The following is a 13,430-nucleotide window of genomic DNA, read 5'->3' as shown; positions in this document are numbered from 1 at the left end:
TGATCATCTGTCTCTGGCAGCTAGAGAGACTTTGACAGATATCTTAAAGATAGTTCAGATAACTGAATGTGTTGCTCAGGGCTTCAGTTGTGTTTTCACTTAGTATTTTCATGTTTAGAGCACTAGAAAGGCCTGAGCAATGTCTTATCAATGATAAGGCCAATAAAGTGCATACTTTCTGCAAGCAAAGTAGTTCAGGAATGCTCATCTGTTGCTCTGAGTATGGGTATAATATTTCAGTGGAAAAGTCCGTATTAACTGTGTAGCATTCCATTTTCAGTTCCCCAAATCCCTCTTCAGCACAACCCTTTCTGGAATTCTTCAGAATGTTTGGTCTACATTTGTGATTTATTTCTGAATTAGATAACTTACCTGAATTTTAAGGGGCAGCAAAAAGTGATGAGATTTATAGTGAAGCAGCTGGTTGTTCGTAGTTGTAGATTGGAAGGTTTACTTTTCATAAAAATTCAAAGGAACTTTGGAGTGGGAATATTACTCCTCTTTCCACTCCTTTCCACCCAAATTATAAAAGAGGAAATATTTTTCTTATGTATTTCAGCATTCATTACCTGAGTTCAGTTGCCTCTAGTGTTTGACCATATCCTTTTGCAAAATACTTTTTCCTGTTTTGCAAAAGTCTGTATCTGGTTTTCATCCTCATTGATAGCTGCAAATCTTTTTTGAGTTCCCCAATTTATAATCTTTTGCTTCTAAAATGTTGTTTAACTCTTTTTGGAGGCAATTCAGAAATTAAGGGAAGATACTTAATTTGTGGTTTATTATGGCTACAGATACAACTATTGATAGTTTAGATGTAAATAGATCTGTAGCTAAGGGAAACAGTTTCATATTAATTAATTCCTAGTCTGATATGTCACTGCTTTTTTTTTTCCTTCCTCCCACCCCTGAGGTGTTTAGTTCTCATTTTCCTTTTCCTTCAACAAGCTTCTTTTCATGCTTTTACATTTGCTTTTGTTTGCCTCTGTTTTCTTCTTGTTTCTCACTCTTACAAACATCTTAGTTCTGTTTTTCTCTTCAGGTTTCCTCAGTTGTTTTTAAACCATGTGTCATCGTACTTATGCTGCTTTGTCCCTCTGCACAGACCTTAAGCTACACAGAGATTTTTGTACCTGAAAAAGTGTTTGTTAGTGTGTGATTCAATTTCTTTTTTCCTTCTTTTTTCTTTTCCTAAATGGTTACTGTAGTGTACTTAGCATGTGTAAATCTCGGACTGCTCCAGCTTGTTTCACGCCTGCTCTGGGAAGATGTAAATCTGCACTGATACGAAATTTTCCAGACTACAAACATCTGCAATTGTACTAGTGTAGTCTTCTCCTTTGTTTAAATTTTAAGATGTTCTGGACATAAAACTCATTTCTCTATATATGTAAACTGATATTTATTGAGAAAATTTCATAGTTCTCTGTCTTCCCAGAAATACCACCTTTTATTTATCTCAAGGTGCTTTTTAATAGTGGGAAAGCTGCATTATACCTCATCTCTAGTCCCATTTTCTATCGTTTTGGAATTATCTTAATGTCAGATGTGTCTTTATTTACTCAACCAGAATTCAAAAGAAGTTGGGCTGGATACTATTAAACTAAATCTACTGGAGGCAGGGAGGGGAGAGGGTGAGGGATGTTTTTGTTTTAGATTATATTTTGGCACTTGTAGTTTACATTAATTGGAAATGGGACTTGTACACTTAATGAAAGTTTCCTCTATCACAGTTCCAAGCTTCTATTCTCTTAAACTCTTACTTGAGAGCTCTGAATGCTGAAATGTAGTTTCTGTTACTCTGCATTGAATTTGTACTTCCGTCTTTCAAAACAAATACTGTTCTTGTTAAAATGCTTGTCTGTCAATTCAAATGTGTGACTAGTGTAAAAACAAATTAACTAAATCCAACCCTGACATGTTGAAATAAGCATATTTATGTATCTTACTGATACTACCAGTCAGAAACAAAAGGGAACAAAAAAATCTAGATGAAAGACGAGACAACCTTTGAATGACTTGCATGGTTGTGGGACACATGGCACACTCTGCATCATTGTCCTGTATTTTGAGATACTTGTATGATAGGACAGAATAGGGTGAGATGGGGTGTTTTGTGAGTGATCTGCTTCTGGTGCTGTAGTGTTCTGAGAGCAAAATTTCCCATGATCTTTAAATAAACCCCCAGAATTACATTCTGACTTTACCTTTTGCTCTCTGACCAGGCAGCCAAGTGAGTAAGATGCACACAGGCTGCTGGCTTCTGTGTCTGACTATTTGTGAGCAAAATTGGAATGCACCATTTTGGAGCCTTTGTAAAGTTAGACTTCGCTTTTGTAACTGTATTTTTATGTGCTGTGAAGTCAGTGCATAGGCTTGGTATGTGAAACATCTCTAGCAGTAGACTTACATAAGTACTTTAGGAAACAATGTTTAGAGATATGTTGATGCACTTCTTGGTATTTGTTTGTATACAGAATCCTATGAAACTTCAGTACTACAAGCACTACAATACAATCAACTTAATTTAAACAATAAAATATTGATAGGGTGCTGGCTATAAGAGTCTTACCAACCTGGACATTGCTCATGAGAGATATCCCACTGGCTTTCAGAGAAGCTTTGTGTCAGGGCAAGAATTTGCAGGACTGAACCCAAATTTCTTTGTAACTAGGTATGACTTTCTTCATGTCTAGTGTCTTAAGAGATATATTTACAATCTTGAATGAAAGTGATTTGACAGGAGAATTGTCACTGGCTATAGGGAAAACAACTGGATTAGGTTGATTAATGCTTTCAAATCAGCGTGTGTGTTGGCGGACAGAGCTCAGCTTCCTGGCCACTGAAATGTCTGATGGGAGCCTGCTCTGATGTTGAGGCTATATGGAAGTATTATTGCAGTACTGTATCTAAATAAGGTCTATTAACTTGGACACATCACATGAAGCTGGTTGTGTGTTTTGGGCTGAAGCTGGTTTGTGTCTCGCCAGCTGGGAACACAGCAGGCAAAAGAGCCCAGCCCTGCCTGCCCCTGCCTGCATAGGCTTGCCTTTGGTTGTCTTTGCAGTGCTTGAGCAATTTCTTGGATTAAGGTTTTAAATGAACACCTCATAATTTTTTACAAACTGATTCTGAATCACTAAGTGTTTTTAACACTTGGAAAAGAAAAAGTTTATTACTGAGTTTAATTAAATTCATTACTAAGTCTTTATTCACTTTGCAGAAATATATATCCAGCAAAAAGTAAAGACTGCCTGCTACTGCAAACACTTGAGAGAATGGGAACAAAGACTTCCACTGTTTCACTTGTGGTGATTTTCTGGTTTCAACTTACCTGGGTTTTTTTCTGTTTGTTTAATTTTAAAAATTATGGAAATAATTTACCATAGTAACAGAAAGTGATGAGAGTTGCCATTTTCAGAGACTTCAGGATTCATTTTACTGCTGATAGCAAGGCTTGGGGAGAGACAGTTTGCTTTAGATTCTCCTGCCTCCTGCTCATAGATATGCTTACTGTTGAATTCAAGATAAATTAACTTGAGGAAAATGGTGCTGATTAGAGTTCTTTTCCTCACCATTAAATTTAACAACTTTAAAGTTGTTAGAATACTTTCAAGTATGTCTGAAGCTAAACCACTAGACATACGTGATATTATACGGTACTTGGCCATAGCAGTATAAAACACAGATCACATTTGATTTGGACAGGCTCAGAGATCAATCCACACCTATTGAATGTGAATATGAAGGAGGTTCACATGGTGCTGATTACTGGAGACTGGGAGAGAACCACTTGGTGTTTTGTTCTTACCCTGCCTGTAAACACTGCAATAGACAGGCTCCTTGGCTGGATAGCCGCTATTCCCTGTGCAACTTCTCCGAGACAGTTTATTTTAGGAACTTGGTATGGCAAGTATATAAAACACTTAAATCTGTGACATCAACAAGCAACTTCAAAGTTATTCTTTAGTTTCTCTTAACCTGTGAAACCACGGGGAGTCATAATTACTCAGCTTTGAAAGTGTTCCAGTGCCTGGAGAAAGTGTTTAATGGGGACTTTTCATTTCTATTTGCATAGGGCTAAATTCGGTCTCTCCTCATTGAATGAGATTTAGAAGAGTTTGAATTATTTACTGCCAAGAAGAGCTCTTACAAAACACTGTTGCAGATCAGCTGATGTACAGGGCTGAAACCTTATATCCCAAGTCCTTTAATGCAGACCAATGATGGAAGTTGCTGTAGAAACATATAAGCAGATTCTGAGCAAATGTATGTACAAGAAGCAATCTGACTTGGTGGATTTAGGTATTCTTCTATTTTAGAATTGTCCTGGGTGTGCTGTAGGCTGTTTTGTTGACTCAACAGCAGGATTTATGATAAATGGATGTATTACTGTGATTTTTGCATTGTCTTATATTGCATAGTCTTACATCATCTGCATGAGCAGCAACAGGACCAACACAGGGAACTAACATGAAATAGGTGCTTTGAGCTTGTATTAGTGTTTGGCTTCCATTTGATGAAGATGGAGACTTTCTATCACTGTTGCTCTCACCAGTCAAGGGAAGTATTTAAGAACATTGTTACAGAGTGCCTATCACAAGACAGATCATGTGAAAGCAGGATCTAGGCTTTACATATTAATCAAGTCCAGAAATACCCTCCTGCTTCTCCATAAGGAAAACATGTATATTCTTTAAAATTTTCTCATTCCATAAAAGTAAAATAAATATGAAATTAAAAAACCAACTAAAGACATATATAGAATACCTCTTACATGCATTCAGTTTCTCTGGTTAGTCCACAGAGAGATTCCTTCTTTGAATGCCTGATAGATCAGTTTTGTCCAACTGATCACTGTTTACCATCTTTCTCTAATGACATCCAGTCACTTATATATACACACATATTCACATACATGGAAAAGATGGGGGGGAAAGAGCACCAGTCAGATCCCTCCCATCGGAAAGATGTTGGCTCTGACTTAACAGCTTCAAAGAAAGAATGTAACAATAGCAGAAGGGGAGAACTGTGATAAGGGGTGAGACTCACTCAGAAGATAAAATTCTACAAAACTTCAGAGCTGTAAAGCCAGTGTGGGCACTATTTCTAAAGTACATATGGGAATGGCCTTGGAGCCAAGGAGCAGATCATATCATGTGATTGGAATTGCTTCTCAGAGATCATGCAGTTGTGAAAATTGAAGCTCCTTTCAGAAGAAGCTGAAGCAGCTGTAGGGTTTTTTGCAAGACTTTATTTTTTGTTTTGCTAGGATATACCTTTCCTAATACAATCACTTCAAAAGAGATGAATGGTCTTTTGAGAACAGGAATATGTACACTTTCTATGAACTGAAAGTTATCCCTAGTAAGCTTTTAATATACTTTCTTGGATGCTTCTTTTGCTTTATCCTTTTTGACAGGGTAGTCCTTAAAATTTTACTCATTTTTCTCTTTTAAAAAATAAAATTTTTTTCTAGCCCCTGATGTAAAGGGAGAAAGTTGTATCTGTAGAGCTGCTTAGGTATTTGTTATTTTATGTCTCTAGAACTAAAGAGATAAAGCCATTAATACTATTTGTGTTTGTTTACTTTGCATGTAGAAAATTGAAATAACAAAATTTCTTAGTAATCAAATCAATGAATAGTGATGTTCCTTCATAGATGGATGACATAACTGGAAAAACACAGAATTATACAGCTTCAATTTCAATAGGAGAACAAGTAATTTCTGCCATTTCTGTGATTTGCCACAACCACCTGAAGGAAACACCTGGTTGGTGTTTCGGATGTGGTCTATGTATTTAATAAACAGAATAACACAATCACACTTTTACAGGAGAGAGACATGTTTATTTTTATAATTATGGCATGCGTAGATGTATTATGTGAATGCCACAGACAAAATATTAGTACCCTGAAAAACAAAGATGAAAAAACTGCTCTCTATAAAATGGATTTTCCATGGAGAAAAGAGTGGAAATATGTTTGGGGAAGATAGCCTCAAGAATGTAGATACAGAGTTCTATAGAAGATTAAAACTGGATTTTGAAACATTACTGCCTGTCTCTGGGCTAATAGCTGATGGTATCTAGACCTGCTGAAAAAGGGGAATTTCCACTGTATTGTATCAATGAAGTGCAGGGTTTTGTTGATATATTTGTTTGCTTTCAGTCAAATCAGAAGGGTCAGAAGCAGTGGTGTGTTTGCAAAGCAGCAGCTTGGTTTTTAGATCAAGTCTGTTGTTGGCACAACAGCCTCCATTGGGGTAGAATGTGTCTCCCTGACCAGATGTGTCTGAACTGGGGACATGCAGTCAGTTGGTCTGCTCCTGGCTCACAGGACCATCCCACGCTACTCCAGCAGCCTGCACAGAGCTCACCTAAGAGGAGCATTGCATTTTGTTCTCAGGAGGTAATTCTGCACTCTGGAGAGAGTCTCCACCAGGATGACTTTCTCCAATATGGCCATTTTGCTTTGTAAGAATAAGGAGTTGTAGAAAATAGGCATTGAATGTGAATAACCTGGTTTACACTTGGAATGTGTTTTTCTACATTTTTGTTAAACAATAGGATCCAACCTGGTTCCTACTGGAATGATTGCAGTGTCCATTAATGGGGAAAATCTGAATGCCCTCCCAGTGATGGTTACACACTGAGGAATTAGCATACGTTTGAGTCCATGGTTGTTAGGAATAGAAGAGGAAAATTTGGGTTTTAAACATCTACCCCTTACAGTCAGTGATGCTGTTTATATTTGAATTCTTAAATTTATTGGAAAAAATATTCAGTGAGAATTAAAATTTCTTATCGTAATATTCATAAAATATTCTTATCCTGAAAAATCTAATATTGCTTTGTTTTGTTTTGTTTTTTAATGAAAGGTCTGTACTTGAAACTTTCCAGCTTTTATAATAGTGAGGAAATTCCAAGCATTTTGTAGTGACAGATACTGTTAGTGGGTAGTTGTCCACTGACGTCAAAAACAGAGGATGGTGAACAGCTTTGTTCAAGTCAACAAAAAATGTACGGACTTGGATAAACTCTGTGTTAGCAACAGAGCTATCAATGATATACGAGCAGCTTCACATGAGTTCCCATGTGTATTCAATCCAATGCTAAATTCCAGATCTTGTTTAATGAGCAACTGATGGAGCCAAGACCTGGCACTGCAGTCTGCTTTATCCAGTCATGAAGGAAAAACAAGCTAAGTAAGTTCAGATGAACAAGTTCAGAATTACTGCAGGGTTATTAAAAAGTTGTGATTTGTATTCCTCTGCTAATGTTTATGACTAACACATTTGGGACGTGTAAAACAATACTTAATTTGTAAAAAGACTATGTGCCAAAATTCCTGCAGTAGTTTAACCACTAAAGAGCAAGTTTTGATTGTGTGAATGGGTTTGTTTAAATGTTTAAGATTATTGTTAATCAGCTAACCTTTTTTTTTCAATTTACATTTTGAAAAATTAGGGTTTCTGCTTGTTGAGTTGCTCTTCAGAACTTTCACTTTGTGAAATAAAATGTATTTTCATAGCTCATTGTGGAGAAGCAATTTTCAAGTCAAGGGCCGTTCTCTTTAGTTATCAGGTGTGATTTGCTACTATAGTGGTAGGTGTGTAGTTGGAGTGATATTTTTACAAGCAGTTCTGTATGCAGTTAGGTTGAACTTTGAATATATTGGATATTTTTTACCACAGTGGGTTTTCATGCTAAGGATGCTTGTGTTCTTAGGCAGTTTTGTGTGGGCAAAGAGATGGATAAAGTGAGACTTTGCCAAATTGTCCTGTCTGGTGATTCCCTACAACATGAAAGTGTGCTTTCTCAGACTCCTCCTCCTGAATGTCATATTAAGTCTAGGTCAGCAACAGTTAATTACTGTACCCCTGGCAGAAAGAACAACACCCAAGTATTTCAAAAGGGGAATGTTGCTTTCAAATATTTGAAAGATTTAGAATGTTGCTACCCAAAATGCAGTATTTAAAACATCTCAGCTACCTAGGGGGGCAGGGGCACAGAGAAGGGAAGGGGAGAACAAATTTTGCTGTTTTTTCTACCAAGTATTACTACCAAATTACTTCTACCTAGCAGATTACTTTTCTTTCAGGAAAAGCTCATGGAAAAAATGCCCATGGTTTTTTGGCAGAAGAATGTACTTTGGTATATGAAACAATTCAGCTGTGAAACATTCAGTGCAGCCTTTTATGTGTTTGGTGAAGCTTCTCTTCCTTCCAGTCTTCTGAGTCAATATTAACTGTGCAGATCGCAATGTATTGCTTCTCCCTGACTGGTAGGCGCCTTTGACAGCTTCCTGAGATGTCTTGAAAAAATACTCCTCTAGTTACTGTCCCAGTACAGCCTTCTGGAACACCAAGTTTCTCCCAGCAGAAGTATTGGAACAGTATCCATAACGTTCAAAGTAGTGCACAACCATTAATTTTACCTTTGAGGGATTCACTTTGTGTTTGGAAAGCCAAATGACTGATGTGACTCAAAAAAAAAAAATTCATACTTGGCAGTGTGTGGAAAGGAGGTTTGTTTTGCGTATGGTTTTTTTGTTGTTGTTTTAATTGGGTTTTTTCCCTTTCTTTAACCTCTTTGGACTTCTGAAATGTTATCTCTTCTCTCTCTCCTGAATAAGAGTTAAAGAAGCCTAGAGAACATTTCCGTGGATGTTTTTTGTTTTGATGGCTATCTCCCTCTTTCTTAAGTCTTGGATTTTTTTTTTTTTTGGTAAGTGGTGCATATTTTCTGTAGAGCAGATTATGCAAAGCCCATCATCATAGTCTTCTGGAATCCTTGTCTATAGTCCATGGTCCTTGGCTGGGGTGAAAAAAGAGGACTGCAAGTCCACCTTGATGCTGCTTCCTGCTGTTCACAGCATGTCTGTTGGTGCAAACCCAAGTCTGTCAGCATGTTCAGCTAACACCTTGTAACTTGAACTGAGGCTGTGAAGAAATACCCCCTTTGCCATCTCTGATGTATTGTTGGGACAGACATTGAGGATCATAACTACTCCGAAAAAAACCTGGCACAATATCTACAGTGCTGTGTGCACACACTGAAAGCATTGAACTTGAGAACACTTCAGATTCGGTATAAAACCATAAATTGGGTTGATTGTGTTTTCATTTGTCTTCCCAGCATGGCACAGCATGTCTGTCTTTTGTGTTTCCCGAAAACAAATTGCTCCTGCAAGCTGAGGTTCGTTTTTCAGACAGTGGGCAATGCAACTCTGTGAAATTTGTACATTACATTTGTGCCTTAGCAAATACTACTTGTCTTCTGGTTCCCTGAGCTTGTCATAAATATTAATTTATAGGGATGGTACTGTTTTATGCATTGTGAATGTACAGATTGAGGAGGAGATAAATTTTATTGATATGAGCTGTTGCTGGAACTCACAGGGTTTGTAGGCTTAAAGGAGCCCAGATTTACAGTTATGTATATCATAATTGTTCTTCAAAATATTTTAAGACTTTATATAGAATAGGACAGGTCTTTATTATATTCCCAAATATTTCTTCCCTTCTAGCTCTTACACAAAACCAAATAAATTGTCCACTGGGGTTTTTTTGTCTTTCAGCAGCCTACTTTGGCTTAGAGTTTGAGAAGTTCTGCATGAGGTCACTGTTCAGTTTTGCTGGGAGATATTTGACTAGGAGTTTGTTTTTGAATCTTGCTGTATAACAGGGAACTGTTTGATAGCTATACTTGAAACCAAACCCATTTTAAAAACAAACATCAACATACCATGTTATCAACTTCTAGAACAGTCCACCTAAGTCTTGAGAATTGTCTTTGGTTGCAGGTCACTTCAGATATGGCTGCAATTTCCTGATTATAGAGGACTGCTGCTAAGGAAGGAATACAATCCTATTAGGTTTACTGGTTACCCTGATATTGCCCTTAACACCAGCTCAACTTAGAGGATAAAACAAGGGTGAGAAATTATTTCCACAGCCTAAATATAAATGACAGGGATTTTTGTGGTGGTTTTATTTTGGGGGGGGGAGGAGGGGTGGGAGAGAGGGAGCAACTTTTATATCTATTCATTTTTTTAGATGAGACTATGTATAAAAGTATTCTCTTCTTGTGTGTTCCAGTTGTTAATTGTTTGGGAACCTTTACCTCTGATCACAAATCTTGTTCTTAGGCAAAGCCCTACATATTGAAGACTGCTTTTCTGGAAGAGGTCTGAGATAGGAAGTATGTGTAATCTTACACGTAAAGCCCTTCTATGCCTATTTAGAACTCTCAACACCCATTTTCTAAATTCATATAGGTATTATTTGGTTGCAGTGTTGATTTTTTGGAAGCTTTTCTTGGAAAAACCTTTCCTATCCTTCATGATCAGTTGCATTGATGTGCTTTGGTTATGTCTAAGTAGAGCCATTTTCTATCTAGAATGTGGACTGTATGTATAATTAATGTATTGAATTTATTATTAGTTGGAATTTAACAGCTATCATAATGCTACTGCTTTATTAACTATAAAATAAATCAACTGTGGCCAATTTGGAGGAAAATACTCTCTGCAAACTGGCAAGACAAAATCCAGCCTTTTAATGTGTAATCTCATCAGCTTTAAAACTCGTATGTATTGCATTTATTGGCATGTGTAAAGCCTCAGTTATGAACATGTGGAAGCCACGGTAGTACACGTGGTTTGTTGCCGCTCCTGACTGAAACTGGGCACGATGGCAATGGATTGCATTAAGGCTGGAGTCTGGAATGAGATGCCCTCAGGTCTAGGCATGGAAAGAGTAAGGCTCTGCTCCCTATAACTTCTGCTTTGACTTTCCTCAGCTTCCCGAGCTATTTTAGAAGTGACATAAGCAGTCACGCTGGCAATGCAGTCTACACTTCATTTTAGATGTGGTGAAGAATTCGTTCCCTTTGCCTTATTTCCTTTCTGTGTGCTGTGCTTGTCGTCGTTCGGTGGTACCAGACCGGTGGTTCTTGGGACTGTGCTGTACTCTGCATCAATTCAATCCCAGGCTTTGACAATAAAGTTTTTTGAGTTAGCAGTGTGGTTACGTAGCGCAGTGGTGGGGAAAACACCTTCCTGAACAGCAATTCCAGAGCAGTGCCCGGGGCGCTGGGAAGGCTGCCCAAGCTCCCCGGGCGCAGTCCGTGCCCTTCCCGGCGGCTGCCGAAGGTGGCAATGTTTTCAGCAGAAGCCCAGGTAAAGCTGGTCTCGGGTGGCTGATCCCTCCGGGACAGCCTGTTTGTCCACAGCTTTTTTTGGCGTCAAAGCTTCGCGTCCGTGAAACAGGAGCCTGTAGAAGGGGGTTCGTTCGGGTTTGGGTTTGTGCGCCATCACTTCTGCCCAGCTTGCAACAACGCGGTGCCTTCCCTGCGCGGAATGTGGGGATGCGCCTGAGAGTCACGGCACTGCTCGCACAGCTTTTCTCTTTGCAACACGTCTCTGTACTGGCTACCATTGAACTTGCATACTGACAACCATGCTCCGACCTGGGAGAGCGAAACTGATCTCTTTTAAGTGAAGTTTCATTTCTGCATAACACTTGTAAATGTTTTTTGAAACCCAGTGTCATTTTCTGCCCCCTCCCCCGGGATATTTACAAACTTTGCTTTGAATTGAGCTTGCCAGAGGAGAAACCGAGAACTTCCCTACATGCCACAGTTCTGTTAAGAGCTACCTCCTGACTATGACAGGCTTTTAACCTGTTGAAAGCCTAACAGACCTGTTTCTGGCTCTGGTGGGGATGTTTTTCTTTTCTTTTTATATTTCAGCTAACTGCTTGAATCTTTTTAACTTCCTCAAATGATCCTCTCAACGACTTTTGTGGCTTGTGATTTTTAACATTTTATTCTGTCTCATGCTAATTCTCTGCCCTTGAGGGAAAGTACAAACGGTTTTTGTTTGTGTTACCCCATTCCTTTCCTCTTGACTCTCTTGATTCTGCTCTAGTAAATCCATCATTGATTTTAAATTATCATTGAACCTTTCAACATATTTAATTACTGGGTTCACCTCTTATTCTGTGTTCCTTACCAAGCTTCTCTGATAAGATGTAATAGATTTTATCCATTTAGGAGGTCAAATGGGGAAAAAATATTCTTGATGTGCTTTACAGTAAGTAGAAAGCAAGTGGGATGACGTTACTTTGTAATCCACAACCTTCCTACATAACTTTATTTGCAACACAGATGACAATTTTTGTTGGACTTATCTACTTGTTTTTCATAAGGTAGACAGGCAGAGCTAAGATACCCTTATACTTTACAACTTTTGAGACTTTAAATAATCAATCTGTGAAGTTGCATGTGTTTCCCCCTTCCTGACTGGTGTACTGGGGCTGCTACTCCCTGCATTAAATAGACACTGAAGGTTTCTAGTACTGCTTTGGTCTCTGTTAAGCAAAGATCATTTGCTGGGTACCAAAATCTATTGCTGTATGGATACTTTGCCTACCACTGGTTGTTAACTCTGTTGTACAAATGGTCCAGCATTTGTCTATGAGAACTACAGATAATGACTCCTTAGTACTGAAAAAAAATTTAAAGACAGGCTTTCAGAAACCAGTTGGGATTATGAGCAGTTTGGCAGAATATACTACATACTGTCTCTCCAAGTCAAATGACAAGCCAACAAATGATTTCAGTTTTGCTATGCTGTGTGGGAGAATTTTGCTTTTCAAAATTGAAACTGGAAAACAATGATCTCCAACTCCAAGGAGGAAACAATTTAAGATATGGTGGGTTACTATTTTTATAATGATTTCTTTTTGTAGTAGTTGCAGTAACAGTCTTACTGCTTTAAGAATAAAGTAAAATACGTCAACTTGGGACTTTCTTTAAATATTGCTAAGTAATGCAGTCTTCCATTGTTGTGATAATAATTTGGCTGAGGCGAAAGCTTTGTGATCATAAATTTTTCACATTAAAGGTAGTAGATGCTTCATACAAATATAAAATATGAAAATAAACACATTCAGAATTTTGTTTTCTCTTTTCAAACCAAAGGGAAAGAAGAGACTTGCTAGGATTTCAGAGTATTTTTAACAAGCCCTCATAGCTATTAGGAGCCTAAACTAATAAATAGCTTAGTAAAGACATAATTATATTAATAAAGCTAACATCAAAATGGCTTTACAAATTTATGTACAGATGGTTCCATTTTACATGACAAAAGAAGTTTTCTGAAGTGCATTTGCCTAAAACTAAGGTTTTAATGGAACAGTGTACCTCATTTCTGTGCATCCCTTTTTTGAATGCAAACATGAATACCAAGGTAATTAACTGGGTAATTTACCCAAGCAGACAAAGTTGGAGTTCTGTAGGTAGGCATTGCTTCAAGTGCAGTTGGCATGCTCTCTCCTGCACATTGATGGGCTCTTGCTCAAGTGCATATCAGCCTTCAAAGTGTCTTAGTGCTAGGGATAGTTCACCCTCAGGAAGTTTGGTTT

At 38.0% G+C, this 13,430-nt stretch overlaps 1 protein-coding gene across 1 annotated transcript in view; it reads left to right on the top strand.

Annotated features, from left to right (window-relative positions):
* The window catches only part of SPIDR (scaffold protein involved in DNA repair), a 198,574-nt gene that overhangs the window by 76,177 nt on the left and 108,967 nt on the right, over positions 1–13,430 (top strand). The gene's annotated exons all lie outside the window — the stretch shown is intronic.

The sequence above is a fragment of the Pithys albifrons genome, chromosome 4 (genome assembly GCF_047495875.1).
Source record: "Pithys albifrons albifrons isolate INPA30051 chromosome 4, PitAlb_v1, whole genome shotgun sequence".
Taxonomy (NCBI): Eukaryota; Metazoa; Chordata; class Aves; order Passeriformes; family Thamnophilidae; genus Pithys; species Pithys albifrons.
The sequence above is the reverse complement of the archived record's forward strand: the minus strand, read 5'-3'. Positions and strand labels throughout refer to the sequence as shown.